Here is a 15,785-nt window from a genome sequence, read left to right on the forward strand (position 1 = left end):
AGCGAAAGGATCAACTCATCCCTCTCATCACGAAGTTCTCCTCTTCCACCCTTAGATTTAATCGCCTCCTAAAACAAAATTTTGCACATTACATAACCAAAACTGGATTAATCCCAACACACTCTGTGATCTCGGCCTACAGAAAACATAAAAATTTGAAGGACATTTTGGTTAGAGCCTGTTTGCCATCCCCTACTCCTGTGCTCAAAAAACATACATTATTAGATGATTTTTTCTGCCCTTGAAATTAGTGAAAAGTAATCATACTGGCATCATTTATCCCATTGTTCAGTCCTTTTCTCCGGCTTCCTCTAATTTGGTGTATATCATTTTTTGTACAGTGTGTGGGAAACAATATATTGGACAAACACAAAATACACTCTTAATCAGATTTACACAACACAGATACAATTTGAAACATAAAAAAGAGATACATACCCCAGTTGTCCGTCATTTTCTGGCCCATGGGATTGATTCCATCCGCCTTTCTGGCCTGGAGTCAGTCCCCACCTGGAGTAAGAGTGAGAGAATCAGAGCTGAAAACAAATGGATTAAACAGCTTTCAACCAAATTTCCTTATGGATTAAATGGGAACACAGGGGTCACTGTGGGTTACCCGAACCTGCCCACTAACCCTACTCCCACACCCTAACTTAACCCAACCCTAACCTCAACCCTTACCTATAGCCCTAACCCTAACCTTGACTTAACCTAACTTAACCTAAGCCTAACTCCTGGCCCTAACCCTAACCCCTGGTCCTAACCCTCTGGCCCTAACCCTAACCTTAACCTAACCTGACTTAACCTAATCCTAACCCTAACTCGTGGCCCTAACCTTAATCCCTGGTCCTAATCCTCTGACCCTAACCCTAACCTCTTTTCCTAACCCTAACCTTAACCCAACCTGACTTAACCTAATCTTAACCCCTAACTTTAACCCCTGGCCCTACCTTAACCCTTGGCCCTGGCCCTAACCTCAACCCAACTTATCTTAACCTAATCCTAACCCCCACCATGACCTCTGGCCCTAACCTTAAACCTTACTCCTAACCCTAACCCATTCTGGTGGTTGAAGAAATGTTCCTCCAATTCCCAGACGATTCCAGACCTGACGAGGAGATAATACAATTATTAAGGATCAACCTGACCAGAAATGACTTCAAGTTTGACAATAAATTCTTCCTACAGATCAAAGGAACGGCTATGGGCAAACGCTTTGCCCCGGCCTACGCTAACATTTTCATGGCAAAGTGGGAATCACAGGCCTTGACCCTTTGCCCCAAACAGCCATTAGTATACCTACGCTATTTAGATGATATCTTTGGCATATGGGTGGACACAGCAACAGAATTTCAGGAATTTTTAAATATATTAAACACATTTGATCAATCCATTAAGATCAAACATACCCAAAGTCTCCAATCAGTAGATTTTTTGGACACAACAGTTTTCAAAGGCCCAGATTTTGCACACACCAATAAATTGGATATTAAAGTTTTTTTCAAACCTACAGACACTCATGCACTCCTACATAGGGACAGCTTCCACCCCCGATTTACCTTTGCTGGAATTGTCAAATCGCAATTGATCAGATTTCACAGAATTTGCACCAGAACCCAGGACTTTTACAAAGCCGCCAGAGTCCTGTTCTCTACGCTAAGACGCAGGGGATACTCACGCACAGTGCTGAGAGGTTGTCTTCAATCCTTCCAAATACAGAGTACAGAACGAGGTGAACATCTCATTCCCCTCATCACAAATTACTCTACCTCTACACTCAAATTCAATGGCCTCCTTAAACAAAATTTCAAACACTACATCACTGAATCTGGACTAATCACAAACCACACAGTCATCTCAGCCTACAGAAGACACAAGAACCTCAAAGACATTTTAATAAGAGCTTCTCTACCCGTCACCACCCTGAAAACCAAACGCCCTACAGACTTGGACAAATACTTTCTACATCTAAAATTAACCAAAAACAAATATACCGACACCATATACCCAATCACACAGTCCTTTTCTCCTGCCTCTTCAAATGCAGTTTATGTGATTTCCTGCTCAATTTGTGGAAAAAAGTACGTGGGACAGACACAGAACACAATCTCCACTAGATTTGCACAACACAAATATAATATCAAAAACAAAAAAGAAATACTTACCCCTCTGGTGTGCCACTTCCTGGCACATGGACTGGAAGCCATCAGGATCTCCGGCCTGGAATCCTGCTCCACCTGGAACAAAAGCGAACGGATTAAAACAGAATATAAATGGATCAAACAATTATCTACCAAATACCCATTAGGCCTCAATGGAAGGTCAGAGGTCACCACACTACAACAAACACACACTGCAAACACAACACAACATTAAAATTAAAAAAATGGGGAATATGCAACCTACCTACCCCCACATTTAATTTATAATATGACCCCCTTGACCCCCAAACCCTTTAACCTCCTTAAACTTTTTTTATCCCTCCCTTCTTGGACCCACACCCCTCTGACCTGAACCCCCTCTTTAGATTGACCCTAAGTCCAAACCCCCCCTCCCCTAACCCTAACCGCCTCCCCTAACCCTAAACATAACCTCCTCCCCTAACCCCAACCCCTAACCTCCACCCCAACCCCCTCCCCTAGCCCTAACCCTAACCTCCACCCCTAACCCTAACCTTAACCCCTAACCCTAAACTTAAATCCCCCCTCCCCTAACCTTAACCTTAACCCCCAACCCTTCCCACCCCCGTCTGACTTGAGCCCCCCCCTACACTGATCACAAGCCTGACCCCCTGTCCTAACCCTAACCTTGACCCCTAAAGGAGTCCCTCTAACTAGGTTGCAGCTTCCCCCCACACACAAATTACATATACACAATATATGTACATAATATTTTTGTATGTTCATTTTTTATTCACATTTTGCATGTTTTTTCTAATAAAAACCCTTTAAAATACTTTTTTCTTCAGTTTTTTTCCCCCACTTCCCCCCCCTGCCCCTTTTCTTAATGTTTTCCTATTTTTCTCTTTAAACTTTCTCACACAAGCCCAGAGTGCTGACTCCACCCACCCTCAATAAGAGCCACTCACTGCCTAAGGCTGTCATTTTCAAATCCAAACTGGATGAGAAAGGACTGCAAACCCAGCTGCTCCACATAAAACAACAAAAAGTATTTTTTAAGACTAAAAATCACATGCTTCTCGCCTGAAGAAGATCTTATTAGATCGAAACGTCGCGACAGAAGCACGCTTGCATCATTTTTTCTATTTTTTGGCTGAGAACTCCTTGCACTTTTTCATCTTTTTTCTTTTCCCTCTTCATTGCATGTCTCCCCCCTCTCTTGATTTTTCAATTCATAATTATTGTGTATTTTTTTATTGTACTCAAATTTTTTGTCTCTGATTTACATTATGTCTGACTGGATTCAGGTGCATTATAAACGCCGTTTCAAACCCCAGCCCCGACCCGACGGGGAGTTTTCTGATCGTGGCAGAGCCCGTGCACCTTTGACCCCGTGGAGGGGTCAAAACCCTAACTTTAATCCTAACCCTAACCATAACCTTAACCCTGACCCTAACCTCAACCCTAACCCTAACCTTAACCTTAACCCCAACCTAAAACTAACCATAACCCCTCCCCAACCCTAAACTAACCCTAATCCCAATTTAACCCTTTCCCCTAATCCTAACCCAACCCCAACTACAACCTAACCCCAACCCTGTCCCCTAACACTAACTTGTGGGTCTGGGCCTGCTGCTGGGGCCCAGCACCAGAGAGCTCCAAATGCAATTTCCCCTAACCCCTAACCCTTAACCCTAACCCTAACCCCTAACCCTAACCTAATCTTAACCCCTAACTTTGACCCCTGGCCCCTACCTTAACCCTTGACCCTGGCCCTAACCTCAACCCAACTTATCTTAACCTAATCCTAACCCCCACCATGACCTCTGGCCCTAACCTTAACCTTACTCCTAAGCCTATCCTAATCTTAACCCGACCCTAAGCCCATTTAAACCAAATTGGACACTAAATTACACGTCTAAAGATAATCTAACCCTGGACAACCAACCGCATACAGGACCTCACACCCAACCCTAACCCCTACAATTTGTACACATTTAACCATATTCTTTTTGGGACACATATATATACACACAATACCTAATACTCACCTGTTTTTGTCAATAGTTCAAGACCGTTCTGTGTAAATATATAGATAATAATTAATACAATTATGTACATAAATAACAGTTCATGCAATATATGTTCAATTTATTTACTGGCAAAAATACACATAAAAATAAAAGTAAATAAAATAAAAAAAATTAATTAAAAAAATAATACTCACCTTTCTTCATGAAAATACTTACCTTTATTTTGAAGGATGGGTCATCCTTTTGTCGTTATTGACCTTTGACCCCCGTTCTATTCCAAGTTTAATTTTTATTTTCTTACCTGAAGTTCATTTTGTTAAGAGTTTCTTTTTCCAAAGCAGAGGCTGAGTTTGTCGTCACGCCCCCTATAAGAGGACCCTCAGCCCTCCGCAGCTCATTTCCACATCCAACGTCGACTTGTTTAGATAGAGACTGCTACCTGCTGCTGTTGACACTGAACTAACAGTCTTTTTAAAAACTTTTTCACCGTGCTCCAATGCCTGAGGAAGACCTTTAACGGTCGAAACGTCGTGACGGAGCACTTTCTTCAATTTTTTGGACATATTAATTTTTTTAGCAAGCTAACTAGCTTGCTAACGCTTCCGACACGGCACTACACGCCGACACCGAAATGTCCGGCTGGACATTAGTTAAGAACAGACGCCGACCCAGGCTCCAAACGAACTTGAGCGAGGGAGTGCCCGTGCACCTCCGTTTCCACGTCAGGGACGGAGCACTAACTTTAATCCTAACCCTAACCCCTAAACCCTAACCCCTAACCCCTAACCCTGTCCTTCCCAAGCTGGCAGGCGGTGCGACTTGACAGTTGCAGGCGGCCTTCACCCACTTTGCCTCAATTCGGAAGACGGACTACTTCAAGTTCAGTGCACATAAACAATGTCAAATGTATATGTGTTATCTTTAATTTTGATGTGTGCCATTATTACAGTAAACAAGTAATAATTGTGGATAAATTGCTGTATCTTGTCTGAGGTAATTGGAGTGTAAACAGAATTGCTCTTTTCTGGGATCAATAGAGTTGTCTGAAGTCTGAAGGGCACAATTATTAAAAAAAAAACAACTTTCCAAAGGTAAACATGCAAATGTAAACAAACATTTGCTAGTTTTCCCCTTTATTTTGGACACGTCCTTTTGTTTGTTTTTGAGCACATTATATTTTCACCATTGGGTTTCTGTCACTTGCTTCTCTTGCTTTGTGTAGCCCAGGCTTCATAAAGTATAGGGGATAGATAGTAAAAAGAAGGGTTACAATGTAAAATTTGGTGAGCCAGCCAGGAGTCCAGCTGGATGACGTCAGTATTACTCTATTGCAAAATGAATTTTATCCAGAGATCTAGTGTCAAGATACCCAATGCAGTCATTGTTGAGGGAGTGACCAGATTAGTTCAAGATGAAGAAGTGATTGACCCTTAAGCAGTACGGTGCCATTCAGAGCACTATTTCAATCATTATCAATGATGAGGCTTCTGAGTTTAACAAAAACCCAAACTTTGAGTACTCGAGTGGCTCAGCTGTAGAAGGGTTGGAGTCACTTTTGCCATAAAGACACACATCAAAAGCTGATCCCAGTGTTGTGTATAATGGCCAGACTTTGAGTAGTGTCTACACCTCAGGGCTGGGTAGCAGTGCTACTAAAACCTATCTGACAGAGCTGAAAGAGCTAGCAAAACTAAGTGGTAAAGACTACAAAGCAGTCTTAAGAGAAATGACTGATTAACTGATTCCATCTGCTGAAAGTGGTATCAATCAGTGAAATCACCTGGTGGAGTCAGTGGCTGCAAAGAAAACCTGCATGTTTTTGGCCCTTTCTGGAACAAGTTGCCCACCTCTGTTGTAGCTGAACACATTGTGAGGAGGGAGGACACAGATTCCTTCTTGTCATTCCCTGTCCAACTTCGCTCTTTCTCAGGGAAAATTCCCAGGCCTAATATCGAAGCAGATTCTGATACTTAAGATAAGATAAGATAAGATAAGATAAAAGCCTTCATTCATCCCTCAATGGGGAAATTTCAGTGTCACATCGTAGCATAGAACACTAGGAATAGAAGGGCATGCAACAAAACAACAAGCATCTCTCAAAAACAATAACCAAAAAAAGCACTGAGTGCCAGGTAAAGCTGAGGCTACCATTGTTCAGTTCAATGCTGCACTGCCGGGATGATATACACCATTGGGGTGTGAGAGTGATCAGGAAAAATGACTTCAGCGTGAAATGTACAACAAGTTATTCTGATATTTACAATATGGGCAGGTCAAATATAAGTAATACTGTATATATATGTAATATGTAGTGTAAGTTAAATTATTGCACTAATAAATACCGCAGGTAGTGACATGATTATTGTCCTGGTTGCTATGGTTACTACAGTACTAGCATTGATCATTTTCTAGTCTGACAGCAGCCGGGAGAAACAATCTACAGAATCTCTCCCTCACACAGCGAGGGCGGATGAGTCTGTCACTGAAACTGCTCTCCAGAGCAGACAGAACATCCAGCAGGGGGTGACACTCGTGGTCTAGCATAGATTTAAGTTTAGCCAGGACCCTCCTGTCCCCCACCTCCTGCACAGAGTCCAGAGGACAGCCCAGGACAGAGCAGGATTTCCTGATAATCTTATCCAGTCTTTTCCTGTCCCTCTCTGTGATGCTGCTGCTCCAGCAGACCACACCGTACAGGATGGCAGCTGCCACCACAGAGTCATAGAAGGTCCTCAGGAGTGGCCCCCTCACTCCAAAACACCTCAGCCTCCTCAGGAGGTAGAGGCGGCTCTGACCCTTCCTGTAAAGTGCGTCTGTGTTGTGAGTCCAGTCCAGTTTGTTGTTCAGATAAACACCCAGGTACTTATAAGAGTCCACTCTCTCAATGTCCCTTCCCTGGATGTTCACTGGGGGGAGTGTAGTGGGGCGGTGTCTGAAGTCCACCACCATCTCCTTGGTCTTCCCCGCATTGATGAGGAGGTGGTTCCTCTGACACCAGTCCACAAAGTCCTGCATTAGTCCTCTGTACTCCGTGTCATCGTCGTCCATAATAAGTCCAATGAGGGCGGAGTCATCAGAGAACTTCTGCAGGACACAGCTGTCTGTGTTGTGTCTGAAGTCTGCAGTGTAAAGAGTGAAGAGGAAGGGCGTGAGGACCATCCCCTGGGGGGCCCCCACACTGCAGGTCAGGAGGTCAGACACACAGTTCTTGGTCCTCACAAACTGGGGCCGGTTTGTGAGGTAGTCCAGGACCCACTCATCCAGATCCTCGTCCACTCCTGCAATCACCAGATTGTCCCTCAGGAGCCGCGGCTGGATGGTGTTGAAAGCGCTGGAGAAGTCAAAGAAAAGAATCCTCACAGTGCTGCCAGGCCTCTCCAGGTGGGACAGTGAGCGGTGCAGCAGGGAGATGATGGTGTCCTCCACTCCGATGCCAGGCTGGTAAGCAAACTGCTGTGGGTCCATAGCAGAGCTCACCATGGAGCAGAGGTGACACAGGATGAGGTGCTCTAGGGTCTTCATCAGGTGGGATGTAAGTGCCACTGGCCTGAAGCTGTTGAGGTTCTTGGTGTGCGGTGTTTTGGGCACTGGGACCACACATGACGTTTTCCAGAGGTGTGGTACCGTCCTCAGCTTCAGGCTCAGGTTGGAGACCCGCTCCATGACCCCACACACTCATCTGCGCAGGATTTGAGGAGCCTCGGGCTGATCTTGTCTGGGCCTGCTGCCTTTTTGCTCTTTAGTCTCTTCAGCTGGCTCCTGACCTGATCTGCCGTGAAGAGGTGGGGGGGAAGGTAGTGGTGTAGGTGGGGAAGGAGGTCTGGCTGGTGCCGGGATGTGTATTGGGAATGAAGCAGTCTGTGGTGATGGTGTGAGCGGAGGTGTAAGGAGGGGGAGGGGGGATACTGGGCAGAAGCACCGAAGACAGAGCAGGGGGAGGAGGAGGAGCGGTTGTGTCAAACCTCAGGAAGTACTTGTTGAGGTTGTTTGCCCATTGATGGTCCCCTTCCGCCTGTTTGGGAGGGGGTTTGAACCCAGAGATGGTTTTCAAGCTGCTCCACACCCCCCGGATGTTCTGGTGTTGGAGCTGCTCCTCCAACATCCTCTTGTAGGCGGTCTGAGCCTTGCGAATTTCCCTTCTCAGTTCTCTCTGTATATTCTTCAGGGCCTCTCGGTTCCCTGACTTAAAGGCTCTCTTCTTCTCCTTCAGCAGAGTCTTTATGTCAGGGTTAATCCATGGTGTGTTGTTCAAGAAATACCGCACTGTCCGGGTAGGTACGGTGTTTTCAAAGCAGAAGTTGATGTAGTCTGTGACGCATTCTGTCATGGCGTTTATGTCCTCCTTGTGAGGGTCACAGAGTTGAGACCACACAGTTGTGCTGAAACAGTCTCTAAGTGCCGCCTCACTCTCTGCAGACCACTTCTGTACAATCCGAGACTCAGCAGGCTGCCTTCGCACAAGGGGGACATATACTGGTGCCAAATGGATGAGATTGTGGTCTGATCTGCCCAATGGGGGAAGGGGGGAAGAGGTGTATGCCTCCTTCACACTGGCAAAAAATAAGTCCAGTGTTTTATTGTCTCTGGTGGGACAGATCACATACTGAGTGTGTGTGGGGAGGACAGAGGCAGGGTTGGAGTGGTTGATGTCCCCAGTGGTGAGGAACAGGGCCTGTGGGTGTCTTGACTGCAGATCACTGATGCAATTTAGGAGATGCTCACAAGCAATTTCAGGGTTAGCAGATGGGGCTACATACACAGCTATCACCATAACTTGTGAGAACTCCCGAGGCAGATGATATGGCCTAATGTTAACAGCAAGAAGTTCGATGTGTTTGTTGCACATCTGCATCTTAACAGTACAGTGTTCTGCTTTAGACCATTTTTCACTCACATAAACTGAAAGTCATCCTCCTCTCCGCTTCCCACTGTCCTCCGTCCTGTCCAAGCATAGCAGATGAAAGTTGTCGATGGCTACAGCAGAGTCTGGGATGGTCGGGGTAAGCCAGGTCTCCGTGAAGATCATCAGTGTGCTGTCTCTGTATTCCCACTGGTACCGTGTGAGTGCAGTCAGCTCGTCACACTTGCCGGCTTTGTCCCACGGGAAAAGCTGAGCAGCTCCTCTCAGGGCGATCAGCTGTTCTTTCGTGTAGACAGTAGGTGCGCAGCATGCGGGGGGTGTCCCGACACACATCGTGGCAAAAACAGGTAAAAAGTATCCACGAATTTGTAGAAAAATACTGTGTCAGCATAGCCCTAGCCTTACAGTAAGTGTAACAATAAAATAAAATAAAATAAATAAAGTTAAAAAGTTGGAAAAAAGTGCGCAAATACGGAGCTGCGAAGTGACCCAGCTGCAACCACCTGGAAGCGCCGGAAGAAAAAGTTTGCACCAGAAGAAAAAGGTTCTACTTGGCGTTTGCACATTGAACTCCTTTTGAATGATCCTAGCATGTCTCCTCTCCAAGTGTCTCGAAGGATCCTGGAGAGTCTGCTTTCACCCACAGCGGATGTGGTTAAAGGGTTTCACTCCAACTCATTACCTTCTGCCTACCTGCAACTTCTAAATTCAGCTTTTGATGCAGTTGAAAATGGAGAAGAGCTGATTGCTCAAGTCATGAATACTCTCCAGGATTCTGGCGAGAAGCTGTCGACTTACCTGCAGCAGTTGCAGCTCATGCTTAACCAGGCTGTTGGGGGGGAGGGGGGGTTGCACCACAGAAGCGGATAAACATCTCCTCAAGCAATTTTGTAGGGGTTGTTGGGACGCTGCTCTGTTCTCTAGTCTACAACATGAACAGAAGAAAAACTCCCCACCTCTGTTTTCAGAGCTTCTACTAATGCTACGTACTGAGGAGGACAGACAGGAAACCAAAGCTGGGCACATGAGAAAACATGTAGGGCCCACAAAGCAGAGAGCTCAACTCCAGTCGCAGAGCAACAGCATTCTTGAGCCGACGGAGAACACAATGACCAATTCCAATGCCATTGATGATCTTATTAAACAGGTAGCTAAACTCCAGAGTCAGCTAACCACCTTAATGACTCAGAAGAAGTCCAAGGGTTTCAGTTATAGGGGTGCTACAGGGAGTACACAGGAAAAAGCAACATACAGTACAAAGCCAGACATGTCAAAGCAACCAAGAAAGAACCACATAAACAGACCCAGACCTTGGTACTGCTTTACCTGCGGTGAGGGGGCGCATAGCAACATTAATGACTCAAACCCAACTTTAGTGCTTGAGAAGAGAAAACAGCAAGAGGAAAGGCAGTGTGAGTGGGACCAGCAGAACCACCCTAGCTTACCTTTAAACTAGACTCAGTCTCTAGCATGGAGCAGGCAGGGGCTGAAGAAAGGCAACCACGCTCCTCAAAGGAATGCAAGGTGCATGTGTGTGCCACTTCAAAATGCTTGAAAAGAAGCTGCACTTTTAAGCTTCCTTCTGGGTTGGTTGGTACAAGATGTACAGCTGAAGTGACCATGAACGGCAAGTTGCAAGTTAACTGTCTTCTCGATACAGGTTCACAGGTCACCACCATCCCCCATTTGTTTTATGATCAGCACCTAGCTGAACAAGAGATCAAACCTCTGCACTATCTCTTACAGGTAGAGGGAGCAAATGGGCAATCCGTGCCTTACTTAGGTTACGTTGAAATGACCATTGCCTTACCACAGGCTTTGCTTAGTGTATCAATAGGGGCACCTACCCTTGCTTTGGTTGTGCCTGATGTCCGGTCGACTCAGTCCCTTGTCCTGATAGGTACCAATACCATGGATGTCTTGTATGACATTTATTCAGACAGTGAGCCAACCAACTACCAGCCAGCCCATTATGGCTATCAAGCTGTGATCAAAGTCCTTGAACTTTGATGCAGGCAGGCTAATGATAGCCATGGCATGGTGAGGCTACAGGGAAGGGCCAGGAGGCCATTCCGGCTGGAGAGACCATTGTCATCGAGGGTGTTGCTGTAGCTAACCACTTCCAGAATGAGAAGACTGCTGTGGTTGAGCATCCATCTTCATCTTCCTTGCTTGCCGGGTTAATAGTGAAGTCTTGCTTGGTTGACTCTGAGGTTGGCCTCGGGGTCTTGTTCACGAGTGAGGGGCGGATGGAGCCTGAGATCGATAGACGGATCGGTGCAGTGTCTGCAGTGATGCGGTCGCTGTATCGGACTGTCGTGGTGAAGAGAGAGCTGAGCAGGGGGGCAAAGCTCTCGATTTACCGATCGATCTACGTTCCAATCCTCACCTATGGTCATGAGATTTGGCTCATGACCAAAAGAACAAGATCGCGAGTACAAGCGGCCGAGATGAGTTGCTCCCTTAGAGATAGGGTGAGGAGCTCTGTCACTCGGGAGGAGCTCAGAGTCAAGCCGCTGCTCCTCCACGTCGAAAGGAGCCAGCTGAGGTGGCTCGGGCATCTTTGCTGCACTCTCCAGCAACTTCATAGCATGTCAGAAGTGTTTGTGCAACATGATTTGGATTTTGGGTGAATAGACAAAGTTGCGCATCACATTAAGCTTTCAGATGAGACTGCTTTCAAGCTGTGGCCTTGGCCAATACACCCAGCTGATGTTAAAGCTGTTCGCAGGCACGTCCAAGAGCTCCTGGATACTGGGGTTATTAGGGAATAGGAGTCCCCTTTTTCATCCCTGATTGTGGTGGTAAGGTAAAAGAACGGTACAATCAGACTTTGCATCAACTATCGCAAGCTGAACCTGCAGACGATAAAGGATGCATATGCGCTTCCCAAGCTTGGAAGATATCTTCTCTGCACTTTCAGGCTCCCAGTGGTTTTCCGTTCTTGATTTAAAGTCCAGTTTTACCAGATTGAAGTCAAGGAGACAGACAAACCTAAGACAGCATTCGTATGTCCCCTCGGGTTTTGAGAATTTAACTGGATGCCGCAGGGTGTGACAAACGCACCAAGTACCTTTCAAAGGTTAATGGAAAATGCAAGGGCAACATGCACTTGAAGGAAGTCTTGGTTTTCCTGGACGATCTGATCATTTTCTCTGCAACCCTGAAGGAGCACGAGGCCTGCCTCATGAAGGTTCTTGGTCCCCTTAAGGAATTTGGTCTAAAGCTTTCACCTGAAAAGTATTCTTTTTTCCAGACCTCTGTCAAGTACCTTGGACATGTCATTTCTAGGAATGGGGTCGAGACTGACCCAGAGAAAATTGCTTCTGTCAAAACTTGGCCAGTCCCTCAGAAATGAGTCCCTCATTTGAACATCTGTAGTCTGTGTAACAAATGTGAACAAAGGGAGCATCTTCTGACTGATTCTAATATAGACATCCTTGGTCTCTCTGAGACATGGTTGAAATCATCATCACCTGAAGTCTTGGTAACAATGCCTAAATATCAAGTATTAGGGTTAGAGAAGGATAGCGAAAGGGGAAAGGTGGGGGGTGGGGGGAAGGCCCAGTCCCACTGGGGAGAGGATTAATTGCGCATCAATCAATCAATCAATTCAATCAATTTTTTTTTTATATAGCGCCAAATCACAACAAACAGTTGCCCCAAGGCGCTTTATATTGTAAGGCAAGGCCAAGGCGCATGAATTGAGTATACAAATTACGGGCGTTCGTTGTCGTCCACAGCAACATTGGCCAAAAATGACAAATTTTTCAGTATGAATTACGGATATATTAATAATGTATAGCGAATATATGATGAACAATCACGGATGTATAACGCATGTATTGAGGAAATGGATTGGACGCATTGCGATTATCATGGAAGTATTACAGATGTATTGAGAATGCATTGTGCATGTGTTGCGGAAACAGCGGTTGTATTGCGCATACGCGGCATCTGCATTGCAGTCATAAAAGAAGCGCACTCGGGCCTTTCAGCATCACTATTCACACCCACACCACAGCCTCTGGAGCAATTGCGGGACTTGGACTCTTGATTGGTATGTTGTTGGATGGCAGCAACTATCACACTATGTCTTTGGGGATCCATAACTACATCTGTATGTCTCCACAGCTGGACTGACACTGACTGGCAGGTATGTCGATTTCTGTTTGTTATGCATTCGCAAATTGTTCACAGATCAGATACAAAGCAGACATAATACAAATGCTTTATTCATGGACACTCTGTATGCGTGCGTTACAACTTATTTTAGTCTGTGATGTGGACGTGATAGGCATGCTTATATATCCGTTTTACACACTGTCCCTGTCCGCTGCCAAACCACAATACCCCGTCTGTTGCGGATATCAGCGGATAATAGCGGATATACAGAGCATAGATTAAGTATGTATTGAGTATGTAAGACGGCTGTCATCTGCAACAAAAATTTTGTGCAGCTCAAGAATCCTGACAACGGAAAAATGTGCCTCTGCGGATAATTGAGGACGTGTGAGGATGTCGGCCGAGTCATACAAGCATGTTTCACAGATATTGTGAATGTTTAGCGAATATAAACCAATTTTGTGCACAATTCATACGCAAATCATCCTAAACGCCAGTGGGACCGGGCCTTAAGTTAAAAGCAGTTTTAACATGTAATCAGTTGGAATTGCCAGCAGCTTTTGAATTTGATGGTGCTGGTGTCAAAATCAAGCTGTCCAATGAAATGTCTTTAGTTTGTATTTGTGTGTGTCGTCCCCCAAATGCCAAGGCTGTGTTTTATGATGAGGAAAGGAAAAAACGCAATCAAATTTTAGTCTCAAACAGTTAATAGCCAAACCAACCAGACTGACTACTAAATCACAAACAAGAATAGACCTTTTGTTTACAAATAAGCCTGATACAATTGAAAGACATAACTTTCTGACTGGCATTTCAGATCACAGTTATACAACCCCTGGCAATAATTATGGAATCACCGGCCTCGGAGGATGTTCATTCAGTTGTTTAATTTTATAGAAAAAAGCAGATCACAGACATGACACAAAACTAAAGTCATTTCAAATGGCAACTTTCTGGCTTTAAGAAACACTATAAGAAATCAAGAAAAAAAAATTGTGGCAGTCAGTAACGGTTACTTTTTTAGACCAAGCAGAGGGAAAAAATATGGAATCACTCAATTCTGAGGAATAAATTATGGAATCACCCTGTAAATTTTCATCCCAAAAACTAACACCTGGATCAAATCAGATCTGCTCGTTAGTCTGCATCTAAAAAGGAGTGATCACACCTTGGAGAGCTGTTGCACCAAGTGGACTGACATGAATCATGGCTCCAACACGAGAGATGTCAATTGAAACAAAGGAGAGGATTATCAAACTCTTAAAAGAGTGTAAATCATCACGCAATGTTGCAAAAGATGTTGGTTGTTCACATTCAGCTGTGTCTAAACTCTGGACCAAATACAAACAACATGGGAAGGTTGTTAAAGGCAAACATACTGGTAGACCAAGGAAGACATCAAAGCGTCAAGACAGAAAACTTAAAGCAATATGTCTTAAAAATCGAAAATGCACAACAAAACAAATGAGGAACGAATGGGAGGAAACTGGAGTCAACGTCTGTGACCGAACTGTAAGAAACCGCCTAAAGGAAATGCGATTTACATACAGAAAAGATAAACGAAAGCCATCATTAACACCTAAACAGAAAAAAAACAAGGTTACAATGGGCTAAGGAAAAGCAATCGTGGACTGTGGATGACTGGATGAAAGTCATATTCAGTGATGAATCTGGAATCTGCATTGGGCAAGGTGATGATGCTGGAACTTTTGTTTGGTGCCGTTCCAGTGAGATTTATAAAGATGACTGCCTGAAGAGAACATGTAAATTTCCACAGTCATTGATGATATGGGGCTGCATGTCAGGTAAAGGCACTGGGGAGATGGCCATCATTACATCATCAATAAATGCACAAGTTTACGTTGATATTTTGGACACTTTTCTTATCCCATCAATTGAAAGGATGTTTGGGGATGATGAAATCATTTTTCAAGATGATAATGCATTTTGCCATAGAGCAAAAACTGTGAAAACATTCCTTGCAAAAAGATACATAGGGTCAATGTCATGGCCTGCAAATAGTCCGGATCTTAATCCAATTGAAAATCTTTGGTGGAAGTTGAAGAAAATGGTCCATGACAAGGCTCCAACCTGCAAAGCTGATCTGGCAACAGCAATCAGAAAAAGTTGGAGCCAGATTGATGAAGAGTACTGTTTGTCACTCATTAAGTCCATGCCTCAGAGACTGCAAGCTGTTAGAAAAGCCAGAGGTGGTGCAACAAAATACTAGTGATGTGTTGGAGCGTTCTTTTGTTTTTCATGATTCCATCATTTTTTCCTCAGAATTGAGTGATTCCATATTTTTTTCCCTCTGCTTGGTCTAAAAAAAGTAACCGTTGCTGATTGCCACAGTTTTTTGTTTTTTTTTCCTGATTTCTTATAGTGTTTCTTAAAGCCAGAAAGTTGCCATTTGAAATGACTTTAGTTTTGTGTCATGTCTGTGATCTGCTTTTTTTTCTACAAAATTAAACAACTGAATGAACATCCTCCAAGGCCGGTGATTCCATCATTTTTGCCAGGGGTTGTATACTTTTTTGACAAGGAAGCTCACCAATTCAAGCTTTTCAAGATTACTTAAAACCTCCTCTCCCTCCTATGTTAATGTGAAAAAAAAAAAATAAATAAAAAATTGCAAAATTTTAGTGA

This window comes from Thalassophryne amazonica, chromosome 4 (genome assembly GCF_902500255.1).
Source record: "Thalassophryne amazonica chromosome 4, fThaAma1.1, whole genome shotgun sequence".
Taxonomy (NCBI): domain Eukaryota; kingdom Metazoa; phylum Chordata; class Actinopteri; order Batrachoidiformes; family Batrachoididae; genus Thalassophryne; species Thalassophryne amazonica.